Source organism: Phocoena sinus, chromosome 15 (assembly GCF_008692025.1).
Source record: "Phocoena sinus isolate mPhoSin1 chromosome 15, mPhoSin1.pri, whole genome shotgun sequence".
In the NCBI taxonomy this organism is placed as follows: Eukaryota; Metazoa; Chordata; class Mammalia; order Artiodactyla; family Phocoenidae; genus Phocoena; species Phocoena sinus.
The window spans coordinates 47,449,831-47,461,914 of record NC_045777.1 but is presented as its reverse complement, the minus strand read 5'-3'; the positions used below and the strand labels follow the sequence as shown (position 1 = coordinate 47,461,914).

At 49.7% G+C, this 12,084-nt stretch overlaps 1 protein-coding gene across 2 annotated transcripts in view; it reads left to right on the top strand.

Moving 5' to 3' along the window:
* The window catches only part of SLC24A3 (solute carrier family 24 member 3), a 465,113-nt gene that overhangs the window by 337,756 nt on the left and 115,273 nt on the right, over positions 1-12,084 (top strand). The gene's annotated exons all lie outside the window — the stretch shown is intronic.

The following is a 12,084-nucleotide window of genomic DNA, read 5'->3' as shown; positions in this document are numbered from 1 at the left end:
TTGACTTCTGTGTCCACTTTAGCTTACTTTGGGGGTCATGAGGGGCTTTGCGTGTCTGCCTTGTATCTACAGAGACTATTCCACTGCCAGGAGGTGTTGTGGGGCCTGTGTCCGTCTGGTGTCTGTCTTGGAAAGTCTTGGGAAGACACCCGAAGTCACCAAAGTAATGAGGCTGCTGGGCACCCACAGCATTGCAGTGGGTAGCTGGGGGTCTGCGGCCACCCTGGCCAGCTCTGATGCCCTAGTTTCTTCGTAGGGAGATTATTCAGAAACACAGTCCTGAGCTCTCTGCCCAAACAGCCAGGACTCTGTATCTTCCAGGAAAAGCGAGTTCTAGTCACTAGCCCACGAGGGTCCCCAACATGGAGTACTGAGGCACCGGGTGACCCCACCAGCCTCCTGGCTGTGGAGGGAGGATGCAGGTCCTGCTAGAAGCAGCTGATTGATTTGCAGGGCTAAGGAAGCTCCTGCAAACCTTCTCCCACATCCTTTTCCAGACCCTTCGTCGTGTGGTCAGCTGGCCAGGGGCACCCAGCTCAACCCAACTCTCAGGCAGACTCCAGAGTCTATAATGCCGGCTGCGCCCTGGCACCACTGCGCTCTGCATCGCCTGCTTTTCACTCCTGTCTGTCTTCCTTATGCCGACTGATTTGTCTGGGTTGCCTGGTGGGTTCGATGCTTCTGGGCAGCAAGGCAGAGCGACACCTTGATCTCATCAGGGGTCGGCTCCAGAGCCCACAGTTGGACGCTTACTTCTGAGAGGAAGCTGCTGGGCAGCTGGGTCCATACGCAAGTTGAGCTCCACCCAACTTGCAAGACTGAACATTTTCTTTCTTCATCCTTTCAGTCGGTTACCTTTTGTCTTAGATTTTGTGGACCCACGATGTGGCGTTTTTTTTAGATCTCCTCTAAATGTGGTTAGTATCGCAAAAAATGAGTGTCTGTCTTTGCCTTCGGGGCCATCTGTACTTTCTGGTTCTCACCTGTGCGGGCTGCCCTCTCATTGCCTCCCAGAGATGAAGCCACGTTCTGCAGAGCCTGTGGCTGTCAGCACTGTCTCAGCATCGCCACCATCAGCAGTATGAGTATTAGTGCTGTCACTAGTTCATTAGTCATTGGTACCTGAAGCCTGATGCAAAGTCAGACCCAAAGGGGGAGAAGTAACGTAAAGAAAAGAAACAACTGGCTGGAAAGTGCCGAGTAAATACCACGCAACTAATTACATAGGAGATGGGTTGAATGCATTTGTGTTTCATAAGTTACTAGCAATGAGGGTAATCACTGGCTTGGTTAGAACAGAAAAGACACATTGCTTCTTGAACTTTAGCAAGTGCTGGTATCAGTCAGTTCACCCCCCCACCACCCCGGGAAGGTCTTTGCCAAGCTCATCTCACATGATTGTGGAGAGAAACACCAACCACCACGATGGTGTTAGGAGCAGCCCATGGGATGATTCTGGGGGCTGGCCCTCCCTTCTGACTTTCCTTGTCCTGTGTCCACTCAGAGAGCTCCAAGGCCACCCAGCTCTCTTTTTCAGACCTTTGTAGAATCCCGGAAGTCTTCGCAGAGGGAGAAAAATGATGTTTTGGGAAGAACATGAGGCTGGGGATCAGACTGGCCTGGGTTTGAATCCTGACTCTGCCATTTGCTGACTGTGGAGCCTTGGAGAAGTTACTTTACCTCTCTAAGCCTCAGTTTTCTTGTCTATAGGATGGGTACAAGGGCATCTACCTCCTAGCATCGCTGTAAGGATGAAACATAACATGTTCAGCATCAAGCACCACCTGGCCCACATGGTAAATGCTCAATAAAAGTTAGACACCATGATCAGCTCTCAGAAGAATAAGGTTCCCTGGGGTCCCTGCCACTAGATTCCACCCTAGGTCCCTGCAGTAATTTGACCTAGCTGTTGACAGAACTTTTTAATGAAATAGTGGAACAGCCACGGGATGCCTGGTGAGGAGGGACAGGAAAGTCAGGGAGAAGGTCTTCTAAATGAGAATCAAGAGGAGGATGAGTTGGTAGAACAATGAGCTCAGAGGACTGGTCCGTGCCTCTGTGTTTTCTGATCAGTGGGAGGAAAACAAAAATCTGTGAGACACAGGCACTGCCTTACCTGTTGAGAAGCCTTCCCGGGCAGTGACGTTGGTGCAGAGGAACGTTAGTTACAGCGAACGATGGATATGGGGAATTGAGCTGATTAATAAATCTGGTCGTGGGTCTCACTTAGCAGTGTTATTTACATCGCTCCACACTTTCATTTGCTGGGAGAATTACCAGTGAGTGCCCGTGGGCCTCTCTCTAATGTATCCCGGCGTGAAGGGCTGCTTGTGACCAAGTCTGCTACCCATCTGAAATTAAAGTAATAAAGCCATAAGGTTTGAGTTCCTGTCTCAATTAGGGTTTTGATGAATTCGATGGAATTAAATGTCTGCTGTATTTGCAGTTTGCAAACATAACCAGTGCTTTGGTGTTCGCTTAAGGTACTTTGGGGAGTTTTACGGGACAGGAAGGAAATTGCTTCTTAGAAAGTGGCTTCTAGAGAAATTCTTGGCATCCCGCCAAGACGTTTACAGAGCTGTGGTCCTGCAAGGTTTCTTTATTTAAGAGCAAAAAATAATAACAAAGAGAGAACCCCAAGCTCTGGAGGCAACCTGCTAATGTATCTCAGGGATTGTATTGAAAGAACTTCATGCCAGTTTTGCAAAACAACGTACTTATGAATTTAAATCTACCATTCAGAGTGTATTAAGCTTTAAAAGCATAACCACAGACAGACAGTAAACAGTTTAACCGAATCCCAGATACCGGACTTTCATATTCCGGTTATTACAGGCTGTCATGAGCCCCCTTGTCAGCTCTCCTGGATCCTAGAAACGTGCCTGATGTTCTTTGGTGAGGTCCACCTAAGTTTGCCTGGGTTTACCTTTCTTCAACTAACACCCTGTCCGTGCCGGCCCCTTTACACAAACCCAGGCAGCACCCAAAGGTTGTGCCTCTGAATGGAAACCTGCCTTGGATTGGATTTCCCCAGAAGGGAATCTAAGCCACAAGTTCAAGTAGTTTAGCTAAAAGGTGATCCCAGGACAGTCCAGCCAGGAAGTTGGGGAGTGAGATAAGGAAGAAAAAGCAGCTGAGGAAAGTGTGTTCCCAGCAAGTCCCCAGTGTGGGCAACTGGTTTGACTGCTCCTGGGGGGACTGGGAGATGGTGTAGAACACGGCCTCCAAGTTACCTCACCCAAGGGGGAGGGAGCAGGGGGGTTTACCCACCAGCCTCCCCCATCGTTGCCTAAGGATTGCCTTTGAGGGATGTGAATTCTCCAATGTTCCAATTTTCTGGGCATAGGCAGGATGGACTTTGGGGTCCAGAGAAAACCCCTAAGCAAAGAGACGTGTGAGGCTGGCTGTTGGAAGGACCTGAAATGGGAAAGGTGGGGAGATATGAGTGAGGTCCATAAAGCATGGCTACAAACTCAAAACTCAGCCTTCAAACATAAGCCATCTGGTGGGTCTCATCTCCAGCTCCCTGGGAGAAGACAAGCCTCAGTGCCAGGCTGCCTCCCAAGAGCTCAGGGCCAGGATGGCTCGCACATAGGGAAAGCCCTTCATGTTCAAAATAACAGCTGCATTCTAGGTACTTTTGCTTCCGCTTGGGATGCAGTAGACCTGAGCTCCCGTGGGAGCACAAAGAGAAATCTGGATAATGTAAAAATCCTCCTTATATATGGATATCAAGGAACAGTGGAAACAAGAAAGGCTTGAACTGATTTCCAGAGAGAGGAGCCCATTGTACGTGAGCTCTGGTGGGTCTGGATGCAGGCGAGCGGCAGGACCCGGAACTTCACTGGGTGGAGACAGGTCAGCTGAGCCTCAGCAAGGGTGGAGAGAGGTGGGATGCCCTGGAGTCTGAAAGATGATCCAGGACAATAACGCTTTGATCCACCCGCCCCAGATCTGTTGAGAAAAAAAAACACGGAAGTGAAGGCAGGGCCGACGACGAACAGAAAGAAATCATTCCATCTGCCCCATCTCCCACCTTCTCCTGAGACCTGAAATTGAGGCACCCAAAGGGAATTGGGAATTTGGAATGCCAGACCAAACCCTGATAAGAACTGAGACTGGCCCTTCCTTAGGAAGCTGGATGCCATTGGGCTGAGGCGAGGTGAGCTGACATTTGAACCCAGGCTGACATGTGAATAATCACCTCCTCCCTTTAGTCAACAGAGGAGAGAAGAGCTGGAAATTTCCAGAGGGAAGAGAACCAGTATTATTCTTCAGTTCTCACTCTTCCGTACATAATTTCCAGGATGCAACAATAAATTACAGGACCTGAGAAGAGGCAGGAACAAACTTATAACCAAGGGGAAACAGCAGCAGAAGTAAACCACAGATGATCCAGATACAAGAATTGGCAAAAAAGAATTTAAACTGTCTACCGTCTATCTTAAATAGGGAAAGGTGGGAAGAATTAGTGAGGATGGGTAATTTCAGCAGAGAAATGGAAAAAATAAGAAAAACCAGATAGATGCTATATATGTTAAAAAATAATAAGTTACAATTTATTGAGTTTCATCAAACTGCAGGCACCACACCACATGCTTTATAAATATTTGTAGAAATACACCCCCTGACTTTTAAGATAGTACTGTCCTCATTTACAGACAGGGAATTGAGTATCTGGGGGCAGAGGGCTACCATGAAGTAGTTCAGCCTGGATTTGAGCCCACATCTGCTGACTATAAAATCCATTCTGTTTCCACATGGGAAGCTTATGACTTAAAAACCTCCAGATGTTATTATTGGGTTCTTATAATTATCCCTTAGCTCATATGTGTTCCTTAGAGATGTTGAGTGTAGGAGCTCGGGACAAAGCGAAGAATAGATATGTCAGCACGATAGTGGTGACCCAAGCTGGGTGATGGAAGCGCTCAGCCCAGCAAGTGCTCAGGTAGAAGCTCCTCTTGTAATCAGATGGCATTGTCCTCTGCTGGGCTTACACTTCCACCAAACAGATGAGGGATTCAGGCTAAGAAACACAGTGAGAGGTCCACAGACCACCCCCATTACCTATACACCTTGGTTCCTGGCTTATTGTTCCCCAGACAAAACCCAAAAACAAACACATCACCTATCAAGTTCCAGTTCTGAGAAGCATCCAGTTTCCCCAAGAGACCAGGGACTGAGGACAGGCGAGGCTGAAGACCTCACCCCACTAGTTGCCAAATCTAAAAATAGGAGCTGGAGGCCTGCCACCGCCACTAGAGTGGGGGGGAAAGGCACAAGGAAGAGAACGAGTGATCTGTGGAGAAAGGAAGGGGGCAGGTGCGGGTAGAGGCCTCACCTGGGAGGCAGGATGCTATAGTATTTGATCCAGTGAGGAGCCGGAGAGGAGAATTTGTGGTGCAGAAGTAGACCAAGGCCAGGGTCAGGTCCAACTGGTGCAGTCACTGGATTCTCTCACATTCCAGGACAAGAGAGTTTCTCCCAGTGTCACCTGCAGGCTGCCTGCCTCAAGAGGACCTTGTTGAAAGCAGGATCCCCTGCCCTAGTCCAGACCAACTGAATCAGAAGAGCAGCTGTACCTGCTTGAACCCCATCTACAGGCTTAGCTCTGCTCAATTCTCAGACCAATCTTGACCTTGGGCAAGAGGCAGCCCTCCTTGGGCAGTTGGCCCAGGCAGCATAAATGGTCCCCTCTTGATGCCCCCATCCTGGCTGTCTGCCTGAGGCCGTCTCCCTCACTGTTCCCTGGTGTCTTTTCCCTGGCCGATCCCCCACAAGGCCAGGTCCTGAAAGAGCCCCCCACCTGATCTTACCCTGATACATGCTGTTGTTCCTGGCCCAGGGTTCCTTTAAGGTCCCCCACAGCTCTGTGCTGCTCCATCTTGATGGCCTCTGCATCCTCATCCCGGATCCCTGTGCTCGCTTTGAGGCTCATAGTACTTGTTCCTGGTTTGTTCTACTTCCTTGAAATGATCTCTGGAGATAAAATCCCACATCTAGATTAGGTAAGAGGTTTTTGGTTTCAGGTAACAAAAAATCCCCAACTCTAACTTGGCCTCTTAAATGATGGAAATTTATTAGTGTCTGAAAAATACAGAAGAAAATGGGCATCAGGCATGGTTTGATCAAGACTCCAGCACCATTTTCTGTGATTCTCTTGTCACTAACCCCCTCTGTTCCCTTCCTCATACATGTTTTCCTTCATGGTGCAAAAGGAGGGGGAGCTGTAGCAGTTTCAGGCCTCATATTTCACACTGACCAGGAAGGAGGAGACTATCTCCCCACCCTTCATCCCTCACCTGGCATCATCAAACAAAAATCTGATTGGGCCGACTCAGGCCACCTGACCATCCCTGAACCAGTCACTGTGGCACGGGAACTAGAGTTACCCAGTTGGCTTAGATCACTCAAGAACCACCCACCCATTTCCTCCTTCTCCCCAGAGGCAAGGATGTGATTGGTTCCACCTCAGATATATAGCTTTTGGTCCCTGGTTATCATAGAAAGCAGATACATGACTACAGAGCAAAGCCTGTGCAGTATCATGGCTGTGTTCCCTGGGCTGATGTAGCATAAATGATCAAACACATACAGATCCGTCGCAGGTCTTTGTGTGGACATATGCTTTAATTTCTTTGGGGTACATAACGCAGGAGTGGGATTGCTGGGTCATACGGTGAGTATGTTTATAAGAAACCGCCAACAGTTTTTCAAAGTGGCTGAAGCCCTTTTGTATTCCCACCAACAATATGTGTATTCCAGCCGCTCTGCATCGTGATCAGCGCTTGGTATTCTCAAGTTGTCTTGTTTTGTTTTGTTTTTTTGTGATACCCGGGCCTCTCACTGTTGTGGCCTCTCCCGCCTCGGAGCACAGGCTCCAGATGCGCTGGCCCAGCAGCCATGGCTCACGGGCCCAGACGCTCCGCGGCATGGGGGATCCTCCCAGATGGGGGCACGAACCCAACGTCCCCTGCATCGGCAGGCGGACTCTCAACCACTGCGCCACCAGGGAAGCCCAAGTTGTTTGTTTTAATTTTAGCCATTCTAGTGAGCATGCGTGGCACCTCGTTGCGGTTTTAACTTGCATTTCCCTGATGAGTCATGATGTTGAGCATATTTTCATGTGCTTACTTGCCATGCATATATCTTGTTTGGCAAGAGTCTGTTCAAATCATTGCCCATTTTTAAGGGAGGTTTTCACCCTCTCGTTCTGTGGTCCAGCAGTGTCTGTACTGTGACGCTCAACTACCCTTCTGAGACATTCTGTCCAATTCATTTCCATCTCCAAATCAGCAAAGACTAGGGCTGTTGCAAATGCTTTAAAGTGATCGTGGCAATGTTTTGTTAGTTTTGTTGGATGCATTTGGGTTTGCAAGAGAGGTCCTCTGAGATGGCGCTCTTCAGTCGTGTGGGAGAAAATGGAGAGGTCATTTCCCTTTCGTCCCGCAAAGGGTGTAGCAGTAACGAGACCTGAGATGCATCCTTCCAGAACATGAGGAGGACAGCAGGAGTCTCTGTGGCTGGGGATGAACCTTCCTTCCGTGTAATTAAGTCTCACGTTGCTCCTCGAAAATGAGCGAAGGGGATAGAGTTTCAGGTCACCGTCTAGGTCCTTGGAAATGCTGCCCTCGGTGCTGGTGAGGGCTTTCAATGTGCAAGGAGCCCAGAACCTTACAGCCGTCCCAGCTGAGCGCCACCCCAAGAGGAAGGTCCATCTTTAGGGCACAAATGTCATTGTCTTGTCATGATCATGCCCAGACAGACACCACACCCCCCATGCTCCCTCTGGTTACAGCCAGACCCCCGCCCCACGAGCAGCTGAACCGGGGGCTGAAGGGTGAGTGGAGCGGGGACAGAAGCCTATCTGGCTGGCGGATGCTTGGTTAATTGTTTCTGTTTAACAAGCATCCCTAGTCGTCGGCACTACTCTCACGGCTTTATACGTATCAACCCCTTTGGTCCTCACAAGAACTCTCTGAGGAGGACAGTGTTTTTACAGAAGAGGAAACTGAGGCTCTGAGAGGCCACGTAAACTGCCAGTCGTAGAACCGTTAAGTTGGGAGGCTTTTAGGGCTGTAGGGGTCCTAAAAGCACAACAATGGGAAGATCCCCCTCCAGACCAGCTCCGCCAGGAGATCTGGACCAGAGGTCTCATACATTAAGCTCCCTCCGTACCACAGCCATCCTCCCCATTCACAGCTCAGCACCTTCCCATCCCAGTAAAACCCGCCTCGCCAAGGAAGCAGAAGGGCGTGACCCGGTGAAAAGGGGAAGGTGGGCCATCAAATGCCTCCTTCACCCCAAGGTAACATGTGTGGCATCTGCTGAACTTCCGTTCCGGTGGGTCTGGCATCTTGGGCCCCGCAATCCACCCCTGAGCTCCCTGAAACTGCCAGGTGACCCCAGGCACCCCCAGCCTGGGCACAGAGACCAACCGCCCCAGCACACATGCCCTTAATTCACAGGTAGAGCCTGCAGAACTAGGGAAGGTGAAGAATTCCAATCAGGCCCTTCTAACTCCATCCCAGGTGGAAAGTCACTGGGAAGCTTCCAGAATGTTAGCAAGTGGTGACTGTGCATGTGCAGAGGATGAGGAAGGCTACTGCATCTCTTCCCGTAGCCCGGTGTCCCCCGGAGTCCCCGTCTCCCCTCCTGTCACCCCCCCTCACAGGGCACTGCAGGGGCCATGACAGAACAGACCACATTTCATGCTTTGGGTATGACCGGCCCCCGAGGCCTATGGCTATCCAGTACCTAGAATCACAAGCCTGTTTCTGCATAATAATATTAACTCAAGGTGGTTTGTTCCTTCATATCATCATCTGTGAATTTAAACCTATGGTAGTAATCCATGGATTGTGTTCTGGGGGAAATGTTTATTATATTTCTTCTTTGGGCAGTAAGTCCATTCATTGATTCAACAAATGTTTTCTGAAAGCCTGCTGTGTACCAGGCACTGTTCTAGGCCCTGGTGAGACACCAGTGAAGAGAGGACAGAGTTGGAGCAGGCTGTGGGGTGTTGAATATCCAACAGGAATGATGAATGGGTGGATGGGTGGGTGGATGGGTGGATGGGTGGGTAGACGGGTAGGTGGGTGGATGGTTGGATGGATGGGTGGATGGATGGATGGGTGGATGGATGGGTGGATGGATGGATGGATGGGTAGATGGATGGGTGGATGGATGGATGGGTGGGTGGATGGATGTGTGGGTGGATGAATGGGTGGGTGGATGGATGGGTGGATGGATGGATGGGTGGATTGGTGGATGGGTGGGTGGATGGATGGGTGGATGGATGGATGGGTGGATGGATGGAGAGAGGGATAGAGTCTGAGATAGTGGGATAGTGAATAGGGAGAGGGTATACGTGTCCAGGGGTGGTCAGTGCTGTGAAGAAAAATAAAGCAAAGTAAAGATTACAGAGAGTGGGTGGGAAAAGAGATATTGATTTATAAAGGATTTCCAGGGAAGGTCCCTCTGCAAGCATTGATAGTGTAATGGAGTGAGAAAATACTACTAAATTCCACTCCATAAAGAAAATGGCACCAAATAAAATTAAATTATTTTTGAAAGACTCTGGTTCCAGCCACTGTTTCAAACATTTGAGTTTCTCTTTGAGCAGAAGGAACATGCCGGCCAAGCAGATAGACTGCCATTGCCCCTGGGATGTTGTAAAAGGCTGGTGGGCTAACCTCACAGGCTAGAGCGAGGAAAGAGCAGTGCCAAGGGCAGCAGGAAGAGGTGTGTGCGCTGACCACCCCCAGCCTGGCGATGATGGGATGCATGAGGAGGCTGCAGAAGTGAGGGAGATAATCACAGTGCCAGGCTGTGAACTCCCTGAGAGCTCAGCCTCCCTCCACTGGTCCCCACTCTGTCCGCAGTGCCGAGAGTATTGCCCGCACATGGGGAGCACACGGTCAGTCTTTGATGCATTTACTAAGTGATGCGATACCCTTGATACCAGAGAAGGGGAGGGTTGTTGTATGGATCAGAGAGAGAGTTCACGGTGCCCCGCAGCTGGACACAAACACGCCCAGGAGCTATTTGACCAGTGCCTGGGGCATTAGAAGATGTGTAGGTGCATGTCACAACTTGCCGTCAGGTGCCCCAAAGACCAGGTGGTTTGAAACAGTGGATTGAAACAGAACTTGAGACACAGTCTTGAAACAGATTGATTGGTGTTCTGAGGATCTCCACTCACTGCCTATTATGTGCAGAAACAGGGCATACAGAGTTGAGCAGGATGGGAAAGGTCCCGGCCCTCCTAGAGCTCCTAGACCAGTTGCGGGACACAGACAAAGTGTGGAAACCAATAAATGATCACATAATAGTATGAAGAAGAGACCTTGAAGGAAGTGCTTTGGGCAATGGGATGGGGGAACTGCAGGGGAAGGGGAGGGGCAGCTTTAGGGAGGTGGTCAGGGAAAGTGTCGCCAAGGAACCCCAAATCACGAAGGTAGCACCGTATGGAGACCTGGGAAAGAGAGTTCCAGGTGGAAGGACTAGTTGGGTCTTCAGATAGGAACAAGCACAGTGTGTTTGAGGGTCAGAGAAAAGGCCAGCTTGGAGCCTAGTGAAGAAGCGGGGAGGGGTGTGGCTGGGAGAGAGCTCTGGCAGGGACAGATCCTGGTGGGGATTCGGGTGCTGTGGGAAGCTGTTAGAGGGCTCTAAGCTGTAGCGTAACATTATCTGATTTATCTTCTGGGAAAGTTCGCTCCAACTATTCCGTGGAGAAAGGAACCCGATGGTGACAAGATGGTAGTGGGGAAACCAGTGGTGAGGTGTGAGTTGAAATCTGGGCAGTAAATATAAGAAGTGGTTGCTGGATTTAGAATATTTTTGGAGGTGACACCAAGAGGATTTGCTGGTGGATTGGAAATGGGGGTGATCGAATGAAATAAATCAGAGAAGATTCTGGGATTTTTGTCCTGAGCGATATACATGGGTCCTGACTGTACAAATGAGAACAAACCAGTCATGAGAAATTTGGAGAGTTTGTTTACAGAGAATAGATAGCCTTTTATCTAACATATTCTGAAGTCTCCCATGGTGTGTCAGATCCAGAAACATGGTAGGGTCACTGAAACACACTGTGAGATTGTTTTTAATTGAAAGTTTGGTTGGCCATCGGTTACTCACTGGCCACTTGGCTGGGTGGCTTCTGTCACCAAGAACCTGGCTCAGCCTTACCGAGCAGCCCCCCCAGCTCTCTCCTGTTGGTGTCACTTGTGGGGAAGGACCTCATTAGCTCCTCCCAGGATCCCAGACACAGGGATACCTGAGTTCTGGACAGCAGTGCCCGTCTCGTGCCAACCAGCCTTTGTGAATTTACAGTTGGCACCTAGGAGCTCGTAGTCGTGATTTTGCATATGGTGAAGCCGGATCAGAACAGTTGAAATCCACAGCAGGTAACCTGGTGTGTCTTGACCCGTCATAATTGCCATTGTCCCCTTCCCCCGCCCCTCCCCCTGCCCAACCTCGGTCCAGATAAAGCAGGGGTATTTCATCAGATCATACTAGGCTGCGGTACCAGGGGGTTGTCCAGGCTCTCTGAGTTCCTGACGAGCCATACCACTACCCACGAATTCATCAGACAATAGGGACTCGGAGAAGCAGGGGAGGTGACCAAGGAAAAGTTTGTTCTTTTGGTTTGGGGGGCTTTTTTTTTTAATATAACAAAATACTTTTCTGGTCCTTTCTTTTTTATTCTGGCCAATCTCGATTTATTTATGTGAAGTAAGAATTTATTCCCTCCTCAACCTGAATCTCCAAGAGAAAGCAACAATAGTCATTAACCTTTCCAGATAGTGTACGGACCATCTGGGGCAACAGGTGAGCTCATGTACCAAACGTCTGGCTTTTACAGGCAAAGTGAGATGGAGCAGAGGTGGGCCTGGGGCTCTCGCTCCCCTGACTCAACCACAGGGGATGCTGTTTCCATGGCAACGAGGGGAACTCCTCCTTTCTTGTAGTGGGCATACATGAGTGCCACTCCCCGGGAGACGGGAAAGAAAACAGCCTGTGGGCTTTATTTGTTTGTGATTATTTTTCCAAGATCAAGCTATGGCTACAGTTGTTAGA